Raw genomic sequence first — 11,377 nt, forward strand, 5'->3', positions numbered from 1 at the left:
GGCGGTGTGAAAGGAAGACTCCAGCCACCCAATCCATAGACTGTTTCTCTGCTTCCTCACGACAAGCGGTACCACTGCATGAAGTCTGAAAATCCGTAAACCCTCTCATGAAAAATAAAGATTGCGTGAGCGAGCAACAATAAACCTTACCTTTATTATTACTGGATATGAAATGGAGCTTTCAGTTTTACCACACCATTGAAAATATGTTTTCCTGAAGACCTCTGTGTTTTTTAGTGACGTTGGTGGACTTTTATAGAGGCAAGCAGGTCGATAGGGATGGTAGAAGAGAAGTGATGGTGGGAGTAAGGCAGTCTGGGAATTGTGCTCCTGGGAATTGACAGGATAGGGATTACCATGTGGTGTAAATCACTGTCAGTCACTTGGCTAGTGGAGGATCTTCGCCCTTCGCCACAATGTAGCAATTCCATTGAGTTAAGACCAATAGCAGCTGATATCCATATACTGTACCATGATTCGGGCCATGACTTTATCCTGACCACAACAAAAACAGCTGTGGTTTGCTCTGTAAAATATTATCTGCATCTCTGTGAACACATGGCAATTCCCTCTGGATATACAGAGCCATCAGAGTATTGCTGCGTAATGTACATTCACATTCATGCTGGAAACACTGCCTTCTCACTCTCCAAATGGAAAAGTATAGGCCTAGTATAGCTCTACTGGGGATGGTGAGAACAGCTTGCTGGACACACACACACACACACACACACACACACACACACACACACACACACACACACACACACACACACACACACATAACATACACACACATTTATAGTGACTCTACACACGAGCACACACACTCATGTTTACATATCTACCTCTATCCCTCCAGTATCCCTGCACATTGTAATATGGTATTGGAACTGACCCTGTATATAGTCACTTTACCCCTATACATATCTACCCCTACCACTCCAGTATCCCTGCACATTGTAATATGGTATTGGAACTGACCCTGTATATAGTCACTTTACCCCTATACATATCTACCTCTACCACTCCAGTATCCCTGCACATTGTAATATGGTATTGGAACTGACCCTGTATATAGTCACTTTACCCCTATACATATCTACCCCTACCACTCCAGTATCCCTGCACATTGTAATATGGTATTGGAACTGACCCTGTATATAGTCACTTTACCCCTATACATATCTACCTCTACCACTCCAGTATCCCTGCACATTGTAATATGGTATTGAAACTGACCCTGTATATAGTCACTTTACCCCTATACATATCTACCCCTACCACTCCAGTATCCCTGCACATTGTAATATGGTATTGAAACTGACCCTGTATATAGTCACTTTACCCCTATACATATCTACCTCTACCACTCCAGTATCCCTGCACATTGTAATATGGTATTGAAACTGACCCTGTATATAGTCACTTTACCCCTATACATATCTACCCCTACCACTCCAGTATCCCTGCACATTGTAATATGGTATTGGAACTGACCCTGTATATAGTCACTTTACCCCTATACATCTCTACCCCTACCACTCCAGTATCCCTGCACATTGTAATATGGTATTGGAACTGACCCTGTATATAGTCACTTTACCCCTATACATATCTACCTCTACCACTCCAGTATCCCTGCACATTGTAATATGGTATTGGAACTGACCCTGTATATAGTCACTTTACCCCTATACATATCTACCCCTACCACTCCAGTATCCCTGCACATTGTAATATGGTATTGGAACTGACCCTGTATATAGTCACTTTACCCCTATACATATCTACCTCTACCACTCCAGTATCCCTGCACATTGTAATATGGTATTGAAACTGACCCTGTATATAGTCACTTTACCCCTATACATATCTACCCCTACCACTCCAGTATCCCTGCACATTGTAATATGGTATTGAAACTGACCCTGTATATAGTCACTTTACCCCTATACATATCTACCTCTACCACTCCAGTATCCCTGCACATTGTAATATGGTATTGGAACTGACCCTGTATATAGTCACTTTACCCCTATACATATCTACCTCTATCCCTCCAGTATCCCTGCACATTGTAATATGGTATTGAAACTGACCCTGTATATAGTCACTTTACCCCTATACATATCTACCCCTACCACTCCAGTATCCCTGCACATTGTAATATGGTATTGAAACTGACCCTGTATATAGTCACTTTACCCCTATACATATCTACCCCTACCACTCCAGTATCCCTGCACATTGTAATATGGTATTGGAACTGACCCTGTATATAGTCACTTTACCCCTATACATATCTACCCCTACCACTCCAGTATCCCTGCACATTGTAATATGGTATTGAAACTGACCCTGTATATAGTCACTTTACCCCTATACATATCTACCCCTACCACTCCAGTATCCCTGCACATTGTAATATGGTATTGAAACTGACCCTGTATATAGTCACTTTACCCCTATACATATCTACCCCTACCACTCCAGTATCCCTGCACATTGTAATATGGTATTGAAACTGACCCTGTATATAGTCACTTTACCCCTATACATATCTACCCCTACCACTCCAGTATCCCTGCACATTGTAATATGGTATTGAAACTGACCCTGTATATAGTCACTTTACCCCTATACATATCTACCCCTACCACTCCAGTATCCCTGCACATTGTAATATGGTATTGGAACTGACCCTGTATATAGTCACTTTACCCCTATACATATCTACCTCTACCACTCCAGTATCCCTGCACATTGTAATATGGTATTGAAACTGACCCTGTATATAGTCACTTTACCCCTATACATATCTACCCCTACCACTCCAGTATCCCTGCACATTGTAATATGGTATTGAAACTGACCCTGTATATAGTCACTTTACCCCTATACATATCTACCCCTACCACTCCAGTATCCCTGCACATTGTAATATGGTATTGGAACTGACCCTGTACATAGTCACTTTACCCCTATACATATCTACCCCTACCACTCCAGTATCCCTGCACATTGTAATATGGTATTGGAACTGACCCTGTATATAGTCACTTTACCCCTATACATATCTACCTCTATCCCTCCAGTATCCCTGCACATTGTAATATGGTATTGAAACTGACCCTGTATATAGTCACTTTACCCCTATACATATCTACCTCTACCACTCCAGTATCCCTGCACATTGTAATATGGTATTGGAACTGACCCTGTATATAGTCACTTTACCCCTATACATATCTACCTCTACCACTCCAGTATCCCTGCACATTGTAATATGGTATTGGAACTGACCCTGTATATAGTCACTTTACCCCTATACATATCTACCTCTACCACTCCAGTATCCCTGCACATTGTAATATGGTATTGGAACTGACCCTGTATATAGTCACTTTACCCCTATACATATCTACCCCTACCACTCCAGTATCCCTGCACATTGTAATATGGTATTGGAACTGACCCTGTATATAGTCACTTTACCCCTATACATATCTACCCCTACCACTCCAGTATCCCTGCACATTGTAATATGGTATTGAAACTGACCCTGTATATAGTCACTTTACCCCTATACATATCTACCCCTACCACTCCAGTATCCCTGCACATTGTAATATGGTATTGGAACTGACCCTGTATATAGTCACTTTACCCCTATACATATCTACCTCTATCCCTCCAGTATCCCTGCACATTGTAATATGGTATTGGAACTGACCCTGTATATAGTCACTTTACCCCTATACATATCTACCCCTACCACTCCAGTATCCCTGCACATTGTAATATGGTATTGGAACTGACCCTGTATATAGTCACTTTACCCCTATACATATCTACCTCTACCACTCCAGTATCCCTGCACATTGTAATATGGTATTGAAACTGACCCTGTATATAGTCACTTTACCCCTATACATATCTACCTCTACCACTCCAGTATCCCTGCACATTGTAATATGGTATTGAAACTGACCCTGTATATAGTCACTTTACCCCTATACATATCTACCTCTACCACTCCAGTATCCCTGCACATTGTAATATGGTATTGAAACTGACCCTGTATATAGTCACTTTACCCCTATACATATCTACCCCTACCACTCCAGTATCCCTGCACATTGTAATATGGTATTGGAACTGACCCTGTATATAGTCACTTTACCCCTATACATATCTACCCCTACCACTCCAGTATCCCTGCACATTGTAATATGGTATTGAAACTGACCCTGTATATAGTCACTTTACCCCTATACATATCTACCCCTACCACTCCAGTATCCCTGCACATTGTAATATGGTATTGAAACTGACCCTGTATATAGTCACTTTACCCCTATACATATCTACCCCTACCACTCCAGTATCCCTGCACATTGTAATATGGTATTGAAACTGACCCTGTATATAGTCACTTTACCCCTATACATATCTACCCCTACCACTCCAGTATCCCTGCACATTGTAATATGGTATTGAAACTGACCCTGTATATAGTCACTTTACCCCTATACATATCTACCCCTACCACTCCAGTATCCCTGCACATTGTAATATGGTATTGAAACTGACCCTGTATATAGTCACTTTACCCCTATACATATCTACCCCTACCACTCCAGTATCCCTGCACATTGTAATATGGTATTGAAACTGACCCTGTATATAGTCACTTTACCCCTATACATATCTACCCCTACCACTCCAGTATCCCTGCACATTGTAATATGGTATTGAAACTGACCCTGTATATAGTCACTTTACCCCTATACATATCTACCCCTACCACTCCAGTATCCCTGCACATTGTAATATGGTATTGAAACTGACCCTGTATATAGTCACTTTACCCCTATACATATCTACCCCTACCACTCCAGTATCCCTGCACATTGTAATATGGTATTGAAACTGACCCTGTATATAGTCACTTTACCCCTATACATATCTACCCCTACCACTCCAGTATCCCTGCACATTGTAATATGGTATTGAAACTGACCCTGTATATAGTCACTTTACCCCTATACATATCTACCCCTACCACTCCAGTATCCCTGCACATTGTAATATGGTATTGGAACTGACCCTGTATATAGTCACTTTACCCCTATACATATCTACCCCTACCACTCCAGTATCCCTGCACATTGTAATATGGTATTGAAACTGACCCTGTATATAGTCACTTTACCCCTATACATATCTACCTCTACCACTCCAGTATCCCTGCACATTGTAATATGGTATTGAAACTGACCCTGTATATAGTCACTTTACCCCTATACATATCTACCCCTACCACTCCAGTATCCCTGCACATTGTAATATGGTATTGAAACTGACCCTGTATATAGTCACTTTACCCCTATACATATCTACCCCTACCACTCCAGTATCCCTGCACATTGTAATATGGTATTGGAACTGACCCTGTATATAGTCACTTTACCCCTATACATATCTACCTCTATCCCTCCAGTATCCCTGCACATTGTAATATGGTATTGGAACTGACCCTGTATATAGTCACTTTACCCCTATACATATCTACCTCTACCACTCCAGTATCCCTGCACATTGTAATATGGTATTGAAACTGACCCTGTATATAGTCACTTTACCCCTATACATATCTACCCCTACCACTCCAGTATCCCTGCACATTGTAATATGGTATTGGAACTGACCCTGTATATAGTCACTTTACCCCTATACATATCTACCCCTACCACTCCAGTATCCCTGCACATTGTAATATGGTATTGGAACTGACCCTGTATATAGTCACTTTACCCCTATACATATCTACCCCTACCACTCCAGTATCCCTGCACATTGTAATATGGTATTGAAACTGACCCTGTATATAGTCACTTTACCCCTATACATATCTACCCCTACCACTCCAGTATCCCTGCACATTGTAATATGGTATTGGAACTGACCCTGTATATAGTCACTTTACCCCTATACATATCTACCCCTACCACTCCAGTATCCCTGCACATTGTAATATGGTATTGAAACTGACCCTGTATATAGTCACTTTACCCCTATACATATCTACCCCTACCACTCCAGTATCCCTGCACATTGTAATATGGTATTGGAACTGACCCTGTATATAGTCACTTTACCCTTATACATATCTACCTCTATCCCTCCAGTATCCCTGCACATTGTAATATGGTATTGAAACTGACCCTGTATATAGTCACTTTATCCCTATACATATCTACCCCTACCACTCCAGTATCCCTGCACATTGTAATATGGTATTGGAACTGACCCTGTATATAGTCACTTTACCCCTATACATATCTACCCCTACCACTCCAGTATCCCTGCACATTGTAATATGGTATTGGAACTGACCCTGTATATAGTCACTTTACCCCTATACATATCTACCCCTACCACTCCAGTATCCCTGCACATTGTAATATGGTATTGAAACTGACCCTGTATATAGTCACTTTACCCCTATACATATCTACCCCTACTACTCCAGTATCCCTGCAAATTGTAATATGGTATTGAAACTGACCCTGTATATAGTCACTTTACCCCTATACATATCTACCTCTACCACTCCAGTATCCCTGCACATTGTAATATGGTATTGAAACTGACCCTGTATATAGTCACTTTACCCCTATACATATCTACCTCTACCACTCCAGTATCCCTGCACATTGTAATATGGTATTGGAACTGACCCTGTATATAGTCACTTTACCCCTATACATATCTACCTCTACCACTCCAGTATCCCTGCACATTGTAATATGGTATTGAAACTGACCCTGTATATAGTCACTTTACCCCTATACATATCTACCCCTACCACTCCAGTATCCCTGCACATTGTAATATGGTATTGGAACTGACCCTGTATATAGTCACTTTACCCCTATACATATCTACCCCTACCACTCCAGTATCCCTGCACATTGTAATATGGTATTGGAACTGACCCTGTATATAGTCACTTTACCCCTATACATATCTACCCCTACCACTCCAGTATCCCTGCACATTGTAATATGGTATTGGAACTGACCCTGTATATAGTCACTTTACCCCTATACATATCTACCTCTACCACTCCAGTATCCCTGCACATTGTAATATGGTATTGAAACTGACCCTGTATATAGTCACTTTACCCCTATACATATCTACCCCTATCCCTCCAGTATCCCTGCACATTGTAATATGGTATTGGAACTGACCCTGTATATAGTCACTTTACCCCTATACATATCTACCCCTATCCCTCCAGTATCCCTGCACATTGTAATATGGTATTGGAACTGACCCTGTATATAGTCACTTTACCCCTATACATATCTACCTCTACCACTCCAGTATCCCTGCACATTGTAATATGGTATTGAAACTGACCCTGTATATAACTTCTTACTTTCTCGTGTTCTTCTTATTTTCATTTCTTGTGTGTTTTTGTTCTACCTTATGTTATTTGTAGTGCTAAATTGTTATTGATTACTGCATTGTTGTGTTTGCAGCTTGCAAGACAGGCATTTCACTGTACTTGTGCACGTGATATTCAAACTTGAAACTAGAACCATATGAAAAGCTAAAAGTTTGTGAGAATCAATTAAACTATCATTTAGTCTCAGTTGTCTTTTACCAACCTACAACCAAGACAGCTTGTCTAAGATAACTCAGAAATGCTTATTAATACATTTTTTACATAATTCTGAAAGAAATAAACAATTATTATTTTCAGTGGGGGTGACAGGAACAGTCTGTACACCTCTGCGTGACCAAGGAAAATCAGAGAGGCAGCTTGACCTTTTGGAAAGCGGCCTGTAATTCTGAAAGCAGGGCATCGGAACAATAAACCATTATACCCAGAGGATTGTTCCGGCAGACCTTTCAAATAAAATAGCAATTTCCAGGCAATTGCCACTCAGGCCAGCGTGGTGGTGGGGGCGTAAATAGATACGTCTGCAATACCACCATTGTTTTCCTTTCTGTCTTATTCATGATTAAATTACTTTTTTGGTCTTCTCACAATGCAAACACACCTTTGGCGAGAATCCTTTTGTTCTGTTCCGTTTTACATTTTGTATCAGCCATAATCATCATTTCCTCTGAGCTGAGGTCATGCAAATGGTGTGTAACAGGTAGAGAGTTCTATGCCTAATGCACTAGACAACAAGACAGCTTGTCTAAGTTAACTCCGAAATGCTTACTAATACATTTTTTACATAATTCTGAAAGAAATAAACAAATATTATTTGCAGTGGGGGCGACAGGAACAGTCTGTACACCTCTGCGTGACCAAGGAAAATCAGAGAGGCAGCTTGACATTTTGGAAAGCAGCCTGTAATTCTGAAAGCAGGGCATCCATGAAATTATCTTTTTAGTTTAAGATTCTGACTGGTGAGATGCCGGGTTTTGGAAAGGACTCTATCAAATGATTATTCCATCCTGTCTCCTGTAATCTTTTGGTTGAAGAGAGATGAGTACATATTAATGTAGAGATGAGAGAAACTATGTAGGTTTTGCATGTGGCTCAGTTACAGTATTTACACACACGTCAAAACATGCATCCAGGTAGAAAGGTCTCTAGTTCGAATCCCGAGCTGAGAAGGTGAAAAATCTGTCGATGTGCCCTTGAGAAAGGCACTTCACCCTAATTTCTCCAGATAATGGCAGACCTTGGCCGTGACCCCAGTCTCCGAGGGTGTGTCAGAGAGAGTTGGGATATGCAAAGTAGCAGTGCGTGGGGAAAATCACTGGGGAAACCAAGTCCCCAAAACATGCCATATTACAACCTGTGTGTTGTGATAATTGTGTTGTTTGCTCTATAGCATGTTAGTTCATATGCCTCGACACTGTGATATACAGGCCTAAAGGCAGAGACAATAAGAAGACACAGTGGCAGAATAAATTCAACCACACCTTTCTTTTATCACAAAACCGGAGAGCAACCTGTCTGGTGACGTCCACTAAGCATACTGCATGTAGCAAACAGCTTCATCGTCAAGCAAGTTAATGTTTCAAACATCTTAGGACCACTAATCAACTATTGATTTAGAACCACGGAGAGTTGCAGCAAGTCACAAAGAAAACAGGAGCTGCCTCCACTATTCCAGCACCATTTCAACATCATCAAGTCACCTCTGCTTAGTCTAATAAAGTGACAACTAAAAGATACTAAAAATGATTTAGTCCAATCAAAGTAAGCTAAATATGATGTGGCTGTCCATGGTTTGGATTTCTGTATATATGTGTGTGTGTGTGTGTGTGTGTGTGTGTGTGTGTGTGTGTGTGTGTGTGTGTGTGTGTGTGTGTGTGTGTGTGTGTGTGTGTGCGGGCAAGTAGAAAAAACATGCAGACCAAGTAGAAAAAACATGTAGACTCCCCCTACTTGTGGAGAAACACCATGCCATCCTCCTATGACTCTGTCATGTTGTTGTCCTAGGCTACCTGGCAGAAATGCTTGCTCACTAGCCTAATTACCTTTCATGGGCAACGAAGCGCCAGACCAGCTAGTTAACATTAGCATACTACATCTAGCCACACTTCCATCCTCTCAGGCCAGGGGCACAATGTATGCCTTTATGGTTGGATCAGAATTAATCATTGGCCAGTATGGAGGATTAAGTAAAACCACAAGTCCAAATCCAATCTGGCTTCCTTGACACTCTCTTCTGGTGCGCAAGAACCATTCACAGCTGTGCTCACTCTGTTTAGCTCAACGCTGATTGGCTATGATTTTACATATTTTTATCAAGGGAGGACAAATGCTCGCTGGCTTCCCTTACATTCAATACTACAGGCTGCAACAATGCCATACACTTTCTGACCAGACAGCATCAGATAGATGGGCTACACATACTGAGACAGAGGGGCACTTTCTATTTCGCTCAAATGCTTTCTGCGGTGAGATACGTTTAGCCTCTTGCAAATTGAAGGAAATGTATGAAACACAGAGAGAAGAAAGATACATTATTTTGTCAATTTTTTTCTACGTAAATTTTTTGGGGGAAGCCTGGCTTCCCTTGGCATCCACGAATACACGCCACTGCATATGCATAAAACACATCCCCAATTTGCACAATATGCATATGTCACGGTTGTCATAAGGAGAAATGGACCAAAGTGCAGCGTGTGTGTCATTCCACATTTTATTTACTCTGAAACTATGCAATACATAAATAAACTGAATAAACAAAACAAACTGTGACGCAGAGGTGAAACAAACACTACTCAAAAATAATCTCCCACAAACACCAACTTAAATATGACCTCCAATTAGAGACAACTGTCACGACTGTTGAAAGGATCAGACCAAAGTGCAGCGTGGTTGTAGTTCAACATTTTATTAAATCCGTGAAACTTTGCAAAACATGAACAACTGAATTTACAAAACAACAAACCGTGACGCAGAGAGAAACAAACACTACTCAAAATATAATCACCCACAAAACCCAGGAAGAACAACCCCTACTTAAATATGATCTCCAATCAGAGGTAACGGGGACCAGCTGCCTCCAATTGGAGATCAACTCCAAAAAACCCAACATAGAAATAGAAAAACTAGAACTTAAACATAGAAACAAAAAACATAGAATGCCCACCCATATCACACCCTGACCTAACTAAACAGAGAAAAAACAGCTCTCTTAAGTCAGAGCGTGACAACAACGATGACCAAGCTGCCTCTAATTGGAGATCATCTCAAACAAAGCCCAACATAGAAATACAAAAACTAGAACAACCCAACATAGAAATACCAAACTAGAACATAACATAGAAAAACTAAACTAGAAAACACCCCTGTCACGCCTGACCTACTCTACCATAGAAAATAACAGCTTACCATGGTCAGGACGTGACAGCGTATTAATACATACTTGTACATGTGTGAAATTGGACAAATGTAATTACCCACCAAATTATTATTATTATTATGCACACACACATGCACACCTACACAGACAGACAGTCTGTAATATGTAATAATATTACTAAACAACCCCTTGATAAATAGTCATTGGTAATAAGCTCGACTAGGCCTTCGGAATAGGAGAAAAAATGTAGGCATCATACACAAATGTGCACGAAAATGCACTTTATTGGTGAGGAGGGAACCGCAAATGATTGTCAGCAATTTACTCAAGTGATCACTGTGAGTGATTGGAACCATCATTACTGTAAGGTATGCATGAGAAAGAGATGGGGGAGAGGGGGGAGAGAGAGAGAGGGTGGAGAGAGAGAGGGGGAGAGAGAGAGAGGGGGAGAGAGAGTAGGGGGGGAAAGGGGGACAGAGAGAGAGAGAGGGGAGAGAGAGGGGAGAGAGAGCACAAGAAGA

Source organism: Salmo trutta, chromosome 1 (genome assembly GCF_901001165.1).
Source record: "Salmo trutta chromosome 1, fSalTru1.1, whole genome shotgun sequence".
Lineage (NCBI taxonomy): Eukaryota > Metazoa > Chordata > Actinopteri > Salmoniformes > Salmonidae > Salmo > Salmo trutta.